The following is a 17682-nucleotide window of genomic DNA, read 5'->3' on the forward strand; positions in this document are numbered from 1 at the left end:
GATTTTACCATCTGTTGTGAAAGATTATCTGCAATGAGGGCTGCTAGAAAGTCAGCCTGCTGATCTCACAAGTATATGACTTCTTATTCCACTTCAAAAGTGGGGAACTTGACAAGTTTCTTGTCTGCCTTTTGATGTTGATTCTATAGATTAATTAGTTCAGGAACAAGTCTTTCATATACATTAGACTGGTATCATTGAGTTCTGATCTCTTCTGTTGTTCTTTGACACTCTGGCTTGCCAGTGTCGGCTGCTACATTCTGATACAGTAAGTCAAAGGAATCTAGTGGCCAAGAGTTGTAGTTTAGAAACAACCCATCTGAATACTGCTTTTACCACTTTGATACCTGAAAAGATCATCCCCCTTTCTAAAACCTGAAAACAACATATAGAGAAATACTGTAGAAACCATTGCTAGTGTCTTAACTAGGAAAAGCAAGTAGACTCGTCAACAATCCTCTCAAAACAAGACCTAGAGATAAACAATTTTTTCCAGTTTCAATTTTCATAGACATTTTTAAAAAATTAAACACATCTTGTCACCCAGTGCTAGCAAAAACTGTAAAAAGCAAAACCAAAGTTTTTGATGTTAGTCTTATTTTTGTAAGCAGGGTATACTATAGTCATGGCCCATATGGAACACACAGGCAACTGGTTTTCTGCTACCTGAGCCTTGGAGAAGATGAGAAGGAAGGGCTGCCTGCTGTGCTGCCCTTTGAAAAGGTCCAAAGCAGACATGAGAGCACACAGCAGAAGTCACCTTCTCCTTCTGATGACCACCTTTCAAAAGGTTTAACAGAATCACCAAATGTCACAGTCAACTCTTGGCCAGTGGAAAATTGTCTGGGCCTGTATATGTTGGAGGAACTCAGAAAAGGACTTGTAAACAGCATGGAAACCGCAACATCTGCTGTCTCAAGCACTTAAAAAAGGCTACAGTTCAGGTGTTACTGGATGACTTAACCGCATGGACATTTAGGGGCTGACTTGTGTTGTGATTATTCCAATTGTGGGCTTTGGAGAAGCAGAGGGATGATTTTCAGTTGTGTGGGTGTTAAGTCTATGGATTGGGAATTTACCACTGAAATTGATCGTTCAAAGTGTGATTTCATAGTAGGGCCAGCTCCTCCTAAGTTGTCCTTTTGTTTTTCACATAAAATACATCTGGTACTTTTTACTTGGAAAGTTGTACTATGTCCATGAAAATGGTTAAATGAGAAGGCCACCAAGATTCATTTAATAGCTGAAAAGCAATTTTTAAAATAGAATAGGACGAATTTAACATGGAATGATGTGACCTTCTAGGGAACTTTTTATAGAGCGCTTACATAGTGTAATTGGGGAGAATTTTGTCTTCTTCTATTTCCATTCAACAGTAGCAAACTGGTGGTTTTATAAAATTAACATTATAGTATGTTATATAAATAAACATTATATAAAATGACATTAAAGTATAACTGTGAAAAATTAAAGACCTGGAGTTATCCACAACCTTTATGTGCAATAAGGAAAACTGCAGTAGGCCCCCGAAGTGCTGTCTTTCCCTAGCATTTTACTCAACGTTTGCCTTTGTGTATGTTTAGATTGCTATTGTAAAGCTAGCCATGTGTGTTCCTGCCCTTTACTGATATTTAACACATTTTCTCAAAGCTTTTTTTTTTTAAACAAAACTCAAAATAAAACAACTAACTGGCTGAGCTAATTTTGTTTTGTATTTTAAAGTATCATCTGTTGGTAGAAGGCTGTAGTGTGATACTATTCTTAGTCTGTTTCCCTCACTGAGAGGTTCTTTACTGGGCGTAAGCTATTCCTCTCCAGCTTTCTTTAGGCCTGGGGTTGGCAAACTACAGCTGGCCCCTGAACCAAGTCCAGCCCACTGCCTTTTTTTGTAAATAAAGTTTTATTGGCATGACTAGGCTCATTCATTTGCTTACTGTCTGTGGCTGCTTTCCTGCTACAATGACAAAGCTGAGGAGTTGCAGCAGAGATCATATGGCCCATAAAAACTAAACTATTTACTATCTGGGCCTTAACAGAAAAAGAAGTTTCTGCCAGCCTCTGATTTAGATGCTTGAAGAAATTCAGTTTTAAAATAAATAAATAGGGCTGGGCGCAGTGGCTTACACCTGTAATCCCAGCACTTTGGGAGGCCGAGGTGGGTGGATCACCTGAGGTCAAGAGTTCAGGACCAGCCTGGCCCACACGGTGAAACCCCGTCTCTACTAAAAATACAAAAATTAGCCACGCATGGTGGCATGCACCTGTAGTCCCAGCTACTCGGGAGGCTGAGGCAGGAGAATCACTTGAACCCAGGAAGTGGAGGTTGCAGTGAGCCAAGATCGTGCCATTGCACTCCAGCCTGGGTGACAGAGCAAGAATCTGTCTCAAAAAAAAACAAAAAAAAAACAACAAACACAGGATGTAAAAATCACAGCAACAGATTTTTGAGACTTTCTAAAATGTGCATTAGGGTTAAAAGATATACTTTAGCCTCTGCCTGTGACTCCCCCTTGCCTGTAACCATCTTTAACAGGCTTTGAATGTGGAACCCTGAAAAGGGCATCACCAACTGTTGGCGACATCAACTAGTAAGACTGAAGCAAGTGGATTTGACATTGCAGCTTAATGCTTAGGTTCTTACTGGATAATTGCTGAAATCCTTAAACCCAATATACGGCTTCTTCCACAGTCTTCATATTCCTTTGTATGTAGACTAGCTTTTACCCAAACCATGCAATTGAACTGCATCCAAACAAAACAAATCCTGTCATTAACATTACTCCAGAGTCATTTAATAGTATAATTACAAAAACACCAGATAGAAAATTTTAAAGTGAAACTGTGTTTCAGTTCATTAGGGTTCTCCCAGCCCAGGGAGAAAAATTACTTTTTAAAAATCAGCTCTGGGTAGAGGGAGACGGAGCTATCTGAAGGACAGCCGGATGAGTCAGGTTAAAAACAATACTGCCCAGACCTATTATTTAATATTAAGTAATTTAATCAAGATAGACAGGACTGCACTTGGCCCTTATTCACATTAATGTTTTCGTCCAGACACCTGCTGATGTGAAATGGTACCAAATCACATCTCTTCTTTGTTGTAAGGATGCCTTGTTGAAATGGCTCCAGCAGTGGCAGGTTCAGCCTGGGAACTAAAGCTCTTCCTATTTTACGGCCATAAATATCCACATTGCACTGTCACTTCCTTACTGGAAACTTCATCTCAACCAATGCGTCCGTCATTATTGAACAGCTCATGTTATTCCTGCTCAGCAGAATTGCACAGCAGTTGGTAGCAAGTCAAGTCCCAGACTCTGACAGTGTGACAGATTGCCTCCACAGCACTGCTTCTCCAGTGCTGGGGCAGCATGCCGAGTGCCCCGGTTCATGGTGACTGACCTAGAAGGGAAGGAACAAAGGACGTCTGAACTTCAGAACACAGAAATCCCCAGAAAGAATAGTCTGTTGGACCCTGACGACATAAGGCCTTTTAAATCAGAAACCTATAATCTTCCAAACCCATACCGAATCAGTATCAATCATTTCTGGTTTGTGAAGACAGACCAGGAGAAAATGACCCAAGAGGTGTTGCATGAGGGTGAAGATGGGAAAACTCTGGGGGCGCCTCTGTTAGCATGACTGCGCTTTCTGCAGCTGCTGTTGTTAAGCGCCTGCTGAGGAGAACAGGGCTTTCTGGGACCTTCTGGGTAGCGTGTAGGAGGAACTGGGATTGAAGCCGTACCTTTAGGCACCAACCATGTACCCATCCATTCTTCACTCATGTACCAGTTCATATGTGCAAAATGCCAACAGCAACTGACGATTCTATAAAACTGAGGCTGTAGATAGGCAGTGAGTCCAGCTTTCTACCTTTGTGGCACCTGAACTTTTTTCTTCTTTCATTTAAACACATTGCTTGTGTCACTCTGTGAGCAGTGGAAAGTGGGCTGACTCTAGTGTGTCTGTACTAGTCCTGTCACCAGTTTCTTGCTCTCCTGTGATCCTTCCTCTGATCCTGGATGTGTACCAAATTTGACATTTTCTAATGGAGTGAAACTGTCCATCAGCTTAATAGAACTACTGATGCAAAGTTTGGGAAAGGCAGTTTCAAGATGATTTAAAATGTGCAATAAAGATTCACACTAAGCATTAAGGAAGAGCTAATTTCAGAAATGCTTTGAGCCCTTTCTATGTCTTTTTTTTTTTTTTTTTTTTTTTTGAGACAGAGCCTCACTCTGTTGCCCAGGCTGGAGTACAGTGGCATGATCTAAGCTCACTGCAACCTCCACCTCCTGAGTTCCAGCAATTCTCCTGCCTCAGCCTCCTGAGTAGCTCTGACTACAGGTGTGCACCACCACACCTGGCTAATTTTTTGTATTTTTTAGTAGAGACGGGGTTTCACCATGTTGGCAAGGCTGATCTCGAACTCCTGACCTCAAGTGATTCGCCTGCCTTGGCCTCCCAAAGTGCTGGGATTACTGGCATGAGCCACTGTGCCCAGCCCCTTTATATAAATCTATAGTATTTTGCTAGTACCCATGTTTCATGAAAGGGCTATATATACAAAGTGACCCCCAAATGCAGAAGGGGCTGAGAAACCAAAGAAGGAGGCAGGTAAGTCCAGCTTGTCATCACAGGGTGATTTTATCGGGGAACTTATGGACAGAAGTATGGTCTTGAGCAGCTGCAAGGCAGGTAGATCTCCACACCATTACCCCCCACCCCCAGACCCAGGGATTATAAACCACAGGAAAAGGTACACGTGTTTCAGAGGGAATGAGTAGGAGTTTGATCTAAGGGCAGGATTTATGGTAAGGATGTGCTCTTACACAAGGAACAATAGATGAACTGGAAATCTCAGAGGCATTCCTGGAACCAGGGTTAATCACAAGTCAACATGGTGGATTAGCATCCAAGATGGAGTTACTTTAGCCTCCACAACAGGTTACTTACATAAAGAGCCACCATGTCAAATTTCAGTCTTTAATAAAAACCAATTTCCAGATGGGCCGACTTTTTTTTTTTTTTTTTTTTTTTTTTTTTTTTTTTTTTTTTTTTTTGACAGAGTCTAGCTCTGTCACCCAGGCTGGAGTGCAGTGCAATGATCTCGGCTCACTGCAATCTCCGCCTCCTGGGTTCAAGCGATTCTTGTGCCTCAGCCTCCCGAGTAGCTGGGATTACAGGCATGCACCACCACGCTCAGCTAATTTTTGTATTTTTAGTAGAGACAGGGTTTCACCATGTTGGCCAGGCTGGTATCGAACTCCTGACCCCAGGTGATCCGCCCGCCTCAGCCTCCCAAAGTGCTAGGATTACAGATGTGAGCCACCGCGCCCAGCCAGATGGGCTGACTTCTAGTTGACAAGATGGAATAGATGCACTTCTCCTTATTCCTCCCACAAAGTATAACTAAAAACTCCAAATATTATGTATAAAACAAAGATAAGAGTCTGAAGAGTGGAGAGAAGAAGGCCGACTGACTAGGAACCTTGGCAACTGAGGAATACCGTGACCCTGAGTTTTCTTTTTGCCGCCTCTGTATCCTGAATGTTGTGTGCTAAAGAAGCCAGCAAGCCAGAAATGCCAACTGTGACAGACACACACAAAAAAGCCCTGAAAAAAGCCTGTTACCTCTAGCCAAAGGACAGGAAAGGTTCACTCTAAAAAGATAGAAACCAAGCACCACAATTAAAAAAAAAAATCCCCTCTCCTGTGAGCAAAGCCCTAGTGGGAAGCCAGGATCTCTGGACTGCCAACTTGACCTGGCAGTAACCAGGTGATGTGCCCCTTTCTCCACCAGTGTGGTGTCAGTGGAGGCCTGCTAAAATAGAAGATTTAAATATGATTCGGAGATTCATAAGATAATTCTTCCAGTGTCCAGGACAATAAAAAGAGCACTTGTCAAACCAAGAACCAGGGAAATTTCAGCTTGAATGAGAAAAGACAACTGATACATACCAACACTGAGATGACACAGATATTGAAATTATCTGAAACAGATTTTAAGTGGCAATCATAAACATCCTCAATTAGCCATTACAAACACACTTGAAGCAAATGAAAAAATTGAAATTCTCAGCAAAGAAATACAATTTTTTAAAAAGCAACCAAATAGAAATTTTAGAACTGTAAAATACAATAACAAAAATTTGAAAAACTCACTGGATGGGCTCAATAGCAGAATAGAGATGATAGAGTAAGGACTTAGTGAATCTAAAAATAGAACAATAGAAATTATCCAATCTGAACAACAGAAAATAGAGTTAAAAAAAAGATAAACAGAGCCTCAGGGGCCTGTGGAACCATAATAAATGATCTATCATGCATGTCATCAAAGTTCCAGAAAAAGAGACTGAAAAAGTACTTGGAATATGGCTGAAAATTTCCCAAATTTGCAGAAGACATAAATTTACAGATTCAAGAACTTGAGCAAACCCCAAAGAAGAAAAGCTCAAAGAAATCTACACCAAGCCATGGCATACTCAAACTTCAGAAAAGTAAAGACAAAGAAAAAAATCCTGAAGGCAACTAGAGAGAAATGACACATTAATTATGGGAACAACAATATGAATGCCAATGGATTTTGTATCTGAAAGCATGGGGGTCAGAAGGAAGTGACACGACAGTTTTCAAGTGCTGAAAGAAAATATCTGCCAATCCAGATTTTTCTTTTTTTTTGGACAAAGTCTCACTGTCGCCCAGGCTGGAGTGCAGTGGCGTGATCTTGGCTCACTGCAACCTCCGCCTCCTGGGTTCAAATGATTCTCATTCCTTGGTCTCCCAAGTAGCTGGATTACAGGTGCCCGTCACCACACCCAGCTAATTTTTGTATTTTTAGTAGAGATGGGGTTTCGCCACATTGGCCAGGCTGGTCGTGAACTCCTGACCTCAAGTGATCCACCGGCCTTGGCCTCCCAAAGTGCTGGGATCACAGGCGTGAGCCACAGTGCCCAGCCTCGATCCAGATTTCTATATCCCATGATAATATCCTTCAGGAATGAAGGTGAAATAAAGACATTTTCACATGAAAGAAAACTAAGATAATTTTCGCCAACAAACTTTTATAAAAGAATTGCTAAAGTTCTTCCCCAGAGAAAGGACATGATAAAAGCAGGCTTGAAATATCACAAATGAAGAAAAAACAACGGAAAGGTAAAATATGAGTAAATTTAATAAACTATTCTCTTGAGTTTTTAAAATTATTTTTGATGATTGAGGCAAAGTTACATTGTATGATGTGGTTCTCAATATATGTAGAGAAAATTTTTAAGAGACTATTTAAGGGGCAGGATAAAGGAACCTAAATGGAGATTAGTTTTCTACATTTCACTGGAGGTAGTAAGATGTTGACAGCAGTAGGCTGTGATAAGTTACATAGGTATAATTCAAGGAAACCACTAAAATAAACATACAAAGAGATACACTCAAAAACACTACAGATAAAATGAAATTCTAAAAAATGTTCAAGTAACTCAAAGGAAGATAGGAAAAGGAAAACAAAGGAATAAAAACAGAGGGAACAAACAGAAATCAAATTGAAGTCCTAAAATATCAATAATTAGATTAAGTACAAATGGTTTAAATATATAAACTAAAAGAGATTGGCAAAATGGATTTAAAAACATTACCATTAATTTATAATATAATGAGGTGGGTTGAAAGTAAAAGGCTGAAAAGGATACACCATACAAACATTAATCAAAAGAAAGGAAGAGTAGCTATATTAATGTTAGATAAAATAGACTTCAGAGCAAAGAAAATTACCAGGGACAAAGAAGAATGTTACATAAGGTTTAAAGAGTCAATCCAAAAACAAGATATAGCAATCCTAAATATGTACAGAGCAAATAGCACAGCTTCAAATTTCCTGAAGCAAAAACTGAAAGAAAGAAGAAATGGACGAGTCTATATTTATAGTTGAAAACTTCAACACCATTCTTTCAACAAATGATGAACTCACTAGACAGAGAGTCAGTAAGGATACAGAAGGACTGAACAGTACCATCAACCAACAGAACTGAACTGACATTTATAGAACATTCCACCTATTAACAGAATACACATTATTTTTAGGTATACATGGAACATTCACAACATGAACCTATCCTGGTCCACAAAACAAATCTGAACAAATGTTTAAAAATTGAAATAATAATAATAAATTAAATAACCATAGTGTAATCAAACTAGAAGTCAGTAACAGAAAGATAGCAGGAAATTATCCAGAAATTTTAAAATTAAAGAACATACTTAAATACAATTCATTGAAAATAAAACTATATTGAATGAAAATGCAACATCAAAATTTGTGAAGCTAAGAGTAAAACGTATAACACTAGACACATACATGAGAAAAGAAGAAAGATCTCGAATCAATAATCTATGTACTTACCTCAAGAAACTAGATGATTAAAAAAACCCGAAACAAGCAGAAGTAAGGAAATAATTAAGATAAAAGGAGAAATCAGTAAAACTGAAAACAAAAACAATCAAAATACAATGAAACAAAAAGCTGGTACTTTGAAAAGATCAAAAAACCTCTATCAGCCAGGTACAGTGGCTCATGCCTGTAATCCCAGCACTTTGGAAGGCCAAGGCGGGTGGATCACTTGAGGCCAGGAGTTCGAGACCAGCCTGGCCAACATGGCAAAACCCTGTCTCTACAAAAAATACAAAAATTAGCCGGGTGTGGTGACAAGCACTTGTAGTCCCAGCTACTTGGGAGGCTGAGGCAGGAGAACAGATGGACACAGGGAGGGGAACATCACACACTGGGGCCTGTCGGGGGGTGGGGGGCAATTGGAGGGAGAGCATTAGGACAAATATCTAATGCATGCGGGGTTTAAAACCTAGATGACGGGTTGATAAGTGCAGCAAACCATCATGGCACATGTATACCTATGTAATAAACCTGCATGTTCAGCACATGTATCCCCGAACTTAAAGTAAAATAAAATAAAAAAGATATATTTTTTTAAAAAAAGAAATCTCGGCCAGGCGCGGTGGCTCACGCCTGTAATCTCAGCACTTTGGGAGGCTGAGGCGGGCAGATCGCTTGAGGTCAGGAGTTCCAGACCAGCCTGGCCAACATGGTGAAACCCTATTTCTACTAAAAATACAAAAACTAGCTGGGTGTGGTGGCGCACCCCTGTAATCCCAGCTACTGGGGAGGCTGAGGCAGGAGAATTGCTTGAACCCAGGAGGTGGAGGTTGCAGTGAGCCGAGATCGCACCACTCCACTCTAACCTGGGTGACAGAGTGAGACTCCATCTGAAAAAAATCAAATAAAAATAAAATGAAATATAGTGACAATACCAAATACTGTGAAGATGTAGAAAAATTTGATCTTTCAGACACTGTTGGTGGGAATGTAGAAGGGTACAGCTGCTCTCGGCAACGGTTTGGTAGTTTCTTATAAAACTAAACAGACATTTCCACACGATCCAGCAATTGCATTTCTGGACATTCATCCTAAAGAAATGAAAACTTATGTCCACACAAAAACCCATACACAAATATTCATAGTAGCTTTATTTGTAATAGCCAAAAACTGAAAACAATCCAAATGTCCTTCAGTGAGTGAATGGTTAAACAAACTGGTACAACCATACCATGAAATATTACTCAGCAATGAAAAAGAACAAACTATTATTAAACAAGACAACCTGGATGAATCTCCAGAGGATTACAACTGAGTGAAAAATGCCAATCTCAAAAGGTTACATATTATATAATTCCATTTATATAACATTATTGAAATAACACAATTATAGAGATGGAGAACAGATTAGTGTTTGCCAGTGAAAGGGGTGGGATAGGATAGGGTATGTAATGATAATGAGGGTAGCACAAGAGTTTTTTTGTGTTGATGGACTAGCTTTGTGTCTTGATCGTAGTGGTGTTTACACAAATCTATATATAATAAAATTACACAGATCTATACACACACACACAAAATGAGTACACGTAAAAACTGCTGAAAATTGAATAAGGTCTGTTAGATCTCACCAGTGTCAATTTCCTGGTGTTGATATTGATCCACATATAAGGTGTTCCTTTGGGGGAAGCTGTGTGAAGGGTACACTGGACCTCTTGTACTGTTTTTGCAACTTCCTGTGAGTATATTATTTCTGCAGTGGCATGATCATAGCTCACTGCAACCTCAAATTTCTGGGCTGAAGTAATCCTCCCACCTCAGCCTCCTGAGTAGCTAAGACTACAGGCGCACCCAGCTAATTTTTTACTTTTTGTAGAGACGGGATGCCCTTATGTTGCCTAGGCTGGTCTTGAATTCCTGGGTTCAAGTAATCCTCCCACCTTGGCTTCCCTAAGTGCTGGGATTAAAGGCATCAGCCACCACACTCAGCCTATATAATTATTTCAAAATAAAAAGTAAAAAAAAAAAAAATTTGTCATTGTTTCTTTGTGCAACGTGTTGAGCTCTTCACTTGGGTTGCTTTAAAGACCGGAAACAAACTTGGCATTAACTCAGGATGGTTTTGTCAATGACTAACCAAGTGCTAAATGTTGCCAGGTCAGATCCCATTTCTCAACAAACTTTTATGGAGAGTACTACCAGCCCAACATCTGTACCCATAAGCACTCTTTTATATCCTTTTATTAAAAAATCTTTGTATCTACTCAAACTTTTCATGCAGGTTCATATTTTTTATTGAATCGCTGGCAGTACAAGGTGAGGAAAGGAGAGATGTGTGCTCTGAAAGAACTATTGCTGCTGCTGGGGTATTTGAAGAACTTAAATGAAGTACCGCTAATTCAGGTGGGGCAACCTCACAAGGCCCTTTCTTTCTGCAATGGGTTCCTATTCCCCCGTGTTGGCCTCTAGTTCCTGAATGTCCCTGAACTATGTCAGGGATGCTTATATATCTTCCGGTTCTGACTTACACCTTCATGAGACATGTAGCTCCCAAGTACACCCTAAGTAAACTATCAGCTAATTTCCTACCATTTCTCAATATTTTTGGTTGTGTTTAAAACATAAACGTGTCTATGAATTCTTAGTGTGATGTTTCCTCAAACTCTTAAGTCCCCAGTATCTTAAATAGAGGATTAAGAATTTAATTCACTCTTTTTTTTTTTTTTGAGACAGAGTCTCTCTTTGTCGCCCAGGCTGGAGTGCAGGGGTGCGATCTCGGCTCACTGCAGCCTCTACCTCCTGGGTTCAAGCAATTCTCTGGCCTCAGCCACCCGAGTAGCTGGGATTACAGGTGCTTGCCACCACACCTGGCTAATTTTTGTATTTTTAGCAGAGACGGGGTTTCACTATGTTGGTCAGGCTGGTCTCAAACTCTTGACCTCAGGTGATCTTCCCACCCTGGCCTCCCAAAGTGCTGGGAATTACAGGTGTGAGCACAAGGATTAAGAATTCAATTCACTCTTAATCCAGATCCCAACTCTTCTTAATATTATGGGGCCCTGTTCATATGGAGCAATGAAATATTCATATTTGGGTGCATATTTAGAACTCAAACCCTCAGTTTACCAGCCAGCTGCAGTTACCAAGTAGCTAGTTTTGTCCTTTTTTTCAGCTGCTAGATGTCTGACAAAGAAAAATTAAAATTTTAAGCTGCTAAACTTCTTGGTTACAACTGTTTCCACTTGCCCAGAATCTGGGGAGAATGAAAATGTTTGCTACTCTCTGTATCACCTGAAACGATCATAGACCCTTCTGTTTATTCCTAAATCAGTACTATTTAAAGACCTATCCTGGAATAATAGAAAATTCATAATAAAAAACTGTCTTCATGCAATTAATCTCAAGAATTATAAAGGTTTTTATACACCATTGTTTTGAAAAGCACGCATAAAAGGTTTTTTTTTTAAAAAAATATGTGACATTGAAATGTGAGGTCATTCCTCAATATTCAAATAATTCAAGAATTGGCTTTCACTTAAAAAAAAAAAGCATGGGTTATTTATTTAAAGATTGAAAGTCATACTCCAATGAGCTGGGTGTAATTTTATCTCCTTTGCTACAGTTCCTTTGAGTGTTTAAATGACCAGCCAGGCCCTAAATGCAGCTGGTTGACCTACTAATAGCCTCATTGCCATCAAAGGGAAACTTCATTCTGGGTTCATTCTGGGTCTATGGAGCCTGGATTGCAAGCAGTTGGCTCAGCTGAGGCTCCTGGGGCTACAGCAGAATAACTCAGGAAGACACGCTTTTAGCATTTTAATCATACTTTCTTCAATCTTTGAAGCCGGGATGGGGGAGGGGGATGAATCAACTTCCTGCTGGCTTTAAAGTTAGAGAACAGAAGATTCAAGCCAATGAATTTGCAACCGGCTCTGCCTCTCTCAGTGGGCTTCCTGTGCCCCTCATTTCAAGTCAGGTAATGAGCCTAGGGCCTCCCAAATGAATCTGGGAACTTGCACGGGGACCTCATTTCTACTCCTTGAATTGCGTTTGTCAATTTGGGCCTGCTCTTCTTCAAGTTTTTCTTGGTCTTGCCTCCAGAACGTACGTGCCTGTGACTGGACTCTGAGTTATCCTGTCCCTGCCCACACACTTGTGCCAGGTGAGGCACCCTGGATTGACCACCAAAACTACTTCACAGATGCTAAAAGTTGGTGCTGGCGCTTAGCACTTGAGAGAGCTGAGATTTCCGGGTATTCAGCAGGTCCTGTTATCACCGGCTGGATGACTTTCCAGCCTATTGTAACAGCCTTCCTCCTGGACCACCTCCAGAACAAATGGGCTGAGGAAGGGCTTGAGGGTCCTTTGCAACGGCTGTGTTCTTATGGGGTCTTCTCCCAGCATCCTAAACTGAAAACACACTTTGTGGATGATGTTAATATCTAAGCTTATCTGTTAACCCAGGTTAAGCTTTGTTAACCTTCCTGTTTTCACTTCAAATTAGCAACTACAGTGCCAAGGAAAACGGAAACGAGTGACAATGTTTACAACAATAGCACCATTAAGTTGTTTTTTAAGGGAGCTGCTTAGGGATAATGTTAAAATAATATTTGAAATAGCAGAAATCTCAAAGTACATTCCCTCATTGTGACTCCAAAGCAAAATGTAATAGGAAACATTTAGTTTGCTAATATAACTGCACCCCCAGCTAGCCTGGAAACGTACTTTAAACAGCATTAAATGTTATTCATAATTTCCAGACATTTAATCTGAAAAATCATACGGCAGTGGCACGGGGTGCTAGTTATTTATACTTGCACTAGTCAATAACAGTTTCAGTCGTATTCAACTTGAAACAACTCTCCACTCAGGTTTAAAAAGAAACAGAGGCTGAGTCAAAACAAAACAAAAACAAAAAGACAAAACTCTGGACTGGGAAGTGAGGGGAGAAACTTGCCTGGACTTGGATGGCCCCAGTGGAGAGCTGAAGAGACACACACTCCCGCCGTCACCTCCCACCGTGGGAGGATTCAATGTAAAATCTCAATCCATGTGAGTCATTCAAGCCCAGAGTCAGCCAGTACAAAAATTAAATGGGCATTATTTTTCCTCTTATTCTAGAATAGAATAAGATAATAACATCTCTCCAGTTTTATGATACCCACCCCAGCTAAAAATTTCCCAAACTTTTGAGCTCACTTGAGAACAAATGGATGCACACCACACCAGTATTAATAAAACCTGGAGCCAGGCACGGTGGCTCACGCCTGTAATCCCAGCACTTTGGGAGGCCGAGGCGGGTGGATCAGCTGAGGTCGGGAGTTCGAGACCAGCCTGACCAACATGGAGAAACCCCATCTCTATTAAAAATACAAAATTAGCTGGGTGTGGTGGTGCATGCCTATAATCCCAGCTACTCGGGAGGCTGAGACAGGATCGCTTGAACCTGGGAGGTGGAGGTTGTGGTGAACCAAGATCGTGCCATTGCACTCCAGCCTGGGCAACAAGAGTGAAACTCCATCTCAAAAAAAAAAAAAAAAAAAAAAAAAAAAAAAAAAAAAAAACAACTTGGAAACGGCTGAGTTTGCCTAGTTGACTTTTGTTTTTTCCTTTCATTGAGCTGCTCCAAGATATAAATTTAGTTGGCATACCTAATTGCTTTTGTGAGTAAAGTTGCTCCCAACTCCAATAAAGGAACTGACTCAGTATTTTATAATATATATTTGGACAAGCCACCTGCAGATGTTTGCGATCCACTAAGTGAGAGTGGAAGGGATTTGGGAGAGCACAGAGCTGGAAAGTGACCTGGAGCTTAGATCTGCAATTCAGGCTGCCATTGATCCCCATAGGGGTTATCAGTCAAATGAGCAACTGAAGTTTCCCTACCCCCACACTGGGACTGCCCAGGAAGGCTCGTTCTCTGCCCTTGATCAGTTTTAAGATTCCCAGGTTAGAATGGCTAGTCAGTATACAGAATCTATGGACCAGCCAAACTCTAGCCAATCACTGCAGGTATCTCTCCCTGCAGAGTGAGGCAGTATGTTTGTTCCACCCTTTCCTAGCCTTTCTTGTCCGTGGTCTTGTGGGAGTAAAGTGGCTCCATGGCCTAGAGCAGGTTCGTGTTGGCATAGGACATTGGATCGTGGAGGCCAGTCTACAGGATTGCTGGAGATTGCCGCACCAAGGATCAAGACATGGATTTTTCCTGAGCTCAGATGATTTCTCTTCCCCTTTGACTGTTGAAAAATAAAAATGGCTGGGTGTGCTGACTCACCCCTCTTTGGGGTGCTCATCCTAGCACTTTGGGAGGCCGAGGCAGGCGGATCACTTGTCAGGAGGTCGAGACCAGCCTGGCCAACATGGGGAAACCCTGTCTCTACTGAAAATACAAAAAAATTAGCCAGGCGTGGTGGCAGGTGCCTGTAGTCCCAGACACTCTGGAGGCTGAAGCACGAGAATCGCTTGAACTCAGGAGGCACAGGTTGCGTTGAGCCAATACGCGTCACTGCACTCCAGCCTGGGCAACAGGGCAAGACTCCATCTCAAAAATAAATAAATACATACATAAATAAATATGAAGTAAAATTATTTTAAAAGGCATTCAATAATGTTAGGAATTTTGTTATTCTTTGCAAGGGATGTGTACGTTTTTGGCCAATCATCTCCTTTTTGCAAAATTGCCCTCTGTAATTCCTAGCAGCTAGAAAATGGGAGGGTGGGCCAGGTGTGGTGGGTCACCCCTGTAATCCCAGCACTTTGGGAAGCCAAGGTGGGTGGATCACCTGAGGTCAGTAATTCGAGACCAGCCTGGCCAACGTGGTGAAACCACTTCTCTACTAAAAATACAAATATTAGCCGGGCGTGGTGGCGCATGCCTGTAGTCCCAGCTACTCTGGAGGCTGAGGCACAAGAATTGCTTAAACCCGGGAGGTGGAGGTTGCAGTGAGCCCAGATCACGCCACTGCACTCCAGCCTGGGCAACAGAGTAAGACTCTCAAAAAAAAAAAAAAAAAAAAAAAAAAAGAACGGAAAAGAAAAAAAAGAGAAAGTGGGAGGGTGCAGAAAGACAACAAAGAGGAACTTTTTTGTTGTTGTTTGCAGAGCCTGAAAAATGTGTTTTTTTCCTTTATTATATCCATGTTAGTGATATTCTTTATTATAGCAAGAGACAGATCTACTTCTCTTACTTCTAAAATCTGTGTATTTAACATGCCAGTTCTTGGCTGGTCGCCAGTTGGTCCTATTTTTAAAATATTATGTTGATTTTAGCATTTTTGGCTTACTGTTCCTATAATTTCTCTGAGGCAGTAAAGAGTCCTTTTTGAGAAAATATGGTCTCAGTCATGGGAAAAGTGACCTCAAAGCTCTGGTACAATTTTTCCTAATGTCTACCTTATCTGTCTGGATGTAATGACTTCTTCAATTAGCCTCTGAGTTTCCTCCTAAAGCTGCTCATAACTTTCCTCACTTCATCATCTTTACTGAAGAACTCACAGTCTTGATCATGGCTGCACTCCTCATGCCTTACAAAGCTTTCTGTGATGTTCTATTTCAGGGCAGAATTACACACTTCAGCCCTTCAGTTAGGTTGGCTTCCTGGTCTCCAACCTGCTGGATACCATGACCCAGTGATATTAAAATCAAACAAGCACTCCCTCTAGGCATTTGGATTTCAGGCCAGACTTCAGGCTTCTTACTGGCCTACTGGCCCAGAGAGTACCCTGCATCTTCAGGGCCCTTTTCTTTTTTTTTTTTTTTGAGACAGTTTCACTCTTGTTGCCCAGACTAGAGTGCAATGGTGTGATCTCGGCTCACCACAATCTCTGCCTCCTGGGTTTAAGTGATTCTCCTGCCTCAGCCTCCCGAGTAGCTGGGATTATAGGCATGTGCCACCACACCTGGCTAATTTTATATTTTTAGTAGAGGTGGGGTTTCTCCATGTTGGTCAGGCTGGTCTTGAACTCCCGACCTCAGGTGATCTGCCTGCCTTGGCTTCCCAAAGTGCTGGGATTACAGGTGTGAGCCACCACACCCGGCCAAGGCACCTTTTAACATTCTAGAAAGGGCTTCGATTCCGTAAGCAAAACGTGTCTACCTCAGTGGCTATTTTCAGAATGTGACTCTACAGCAAAGTTCTTCCTGCTCCCATCCATTTCATGGGAGGGGAATCTGCTGGCACAGAATATAGTCATCATTGAAATCAAATGTGGTGGCCCTCTTTCACAGCCTCTTAATCTCCGAATTTAAAAATATTCACCATCAGAAGAACTGGAAGTCATTACGTCAACTGAAATAAGCCAGGCACAGAAAGACAAATATTGCATGTTCTCACTCAGATGTGAGCTAAAAAAGTTGATCCCATGGAGGTAGAGAATAGAATGGTGGTCACCAGAAGCTGCAAAGGGTGTGGGGGTTGTCGTGGAGACAGATTGGTTAAATGGGTATGAACACACAGTTAGACAGAAGAAGTAAGTTCTAAGTTCAATAGCAGAGTAGGGTGAGTACAGTTAACAACAATGTCTGGTATATTTCAAAATAGCCAGGAGAGAGGACTTGAAATCTTCCCAACACATAAAAATTATAAACACTCGAGGTGATGGGCACCCCAATACCCTGACTTGATCATTACACACTGTGCATGTAACAAAAAAATCGCATGTAACAAAAAAATCCCATGTACTCCATAAACATGTACAAATATGTATCCATAACAAATTTTTAAAAATATTTATCATCAGCTGATGCTCTAATTTATTCTCAGCATCCAGCAGGGTGGTCTTAATTATGAACAGGGTCAGCTGCAGAAAATGTCAGACCTGGCCACTGGCTTGGTGCCAGGGTGCCAAGGGGGCTGGGGAGCAAAGCTGAAGGACTGCAATTATAGACACATCACTGAGCTCCGCAATTTTCTATTTTCTCCAATTAAAACTGCTTCCTATTCAATTCCCAAACAGTTCCCACTTGCCTGTGTACTTGAATTTGAGCCAGAGCTGTTTCTTAATCTCTACTATTCTTATTTTATACTGCACCTCAGCAGAAATGTCCCTTTCAATAGAGCAAGTTCCTTTTATTTCCACTATGAAGCATGAGGCTGAGGAGCCAGGAGACCTCACAAAGAGAGGGGTTCATTTATTAGTCACCTTGTTCAACTGGAACGTCAGACACAAAAAAGTGAGGCCAGTTTAGTTTTTTTCGTTTCCTTATTTTCTGGCCTGCTCATGCTGAGGGCAGGCTGAGACAAAGCATACTGAAGAATGTTAAACCAGCTGTTTGTAAATGTTTTTCAAAAGCATCACTCCCAACTA

At 41.1% G+C, this 17682-nt stretch overlaps 1 protein-coding gene across 2 annotated transcripts in view; it reads right to left on the reverse strand.

Moving 5' to 3' along the window:
• Positions 1-17682, reverse strand: part of CHST7 (carbohydrate sulfotransferase 7) — a 194258-nt gene that overhangs the window by 167359 nt on the left and 9217 nt on the right. The window contains exon 2 of one of the 2 annotated variants that reach the window (XM_003271033.4): positions 2768-3399. The exons of the other annotated variant lie outside the window; for it this stretch is intronic. The gene's annotated coding sequence lies outside the window, so the exon portion shown is untranslated. Of the gene's footprint in view, positions 1-2767; positions 3400-17682 lie in introns of those variants that run through there. 2 annotated transcript variants of the gene reach the window in all.

The sequence above is a fragment of the Nomascus leucogenys genome, chromosome X (genome assembly GCF_006542625.1).
Source record: "Nomascus leucogenys isolate Asia chromosome X, Asia_NLE_v1, whole genome shotgun sequence".
Classification (NCBI taxonomy): domain Eukaryota; kingdom Metazoa; phylum Chordata; class Mammalia; order Primates; family Hylobatidae; genus Nomascus; species Nomascus leucogenys.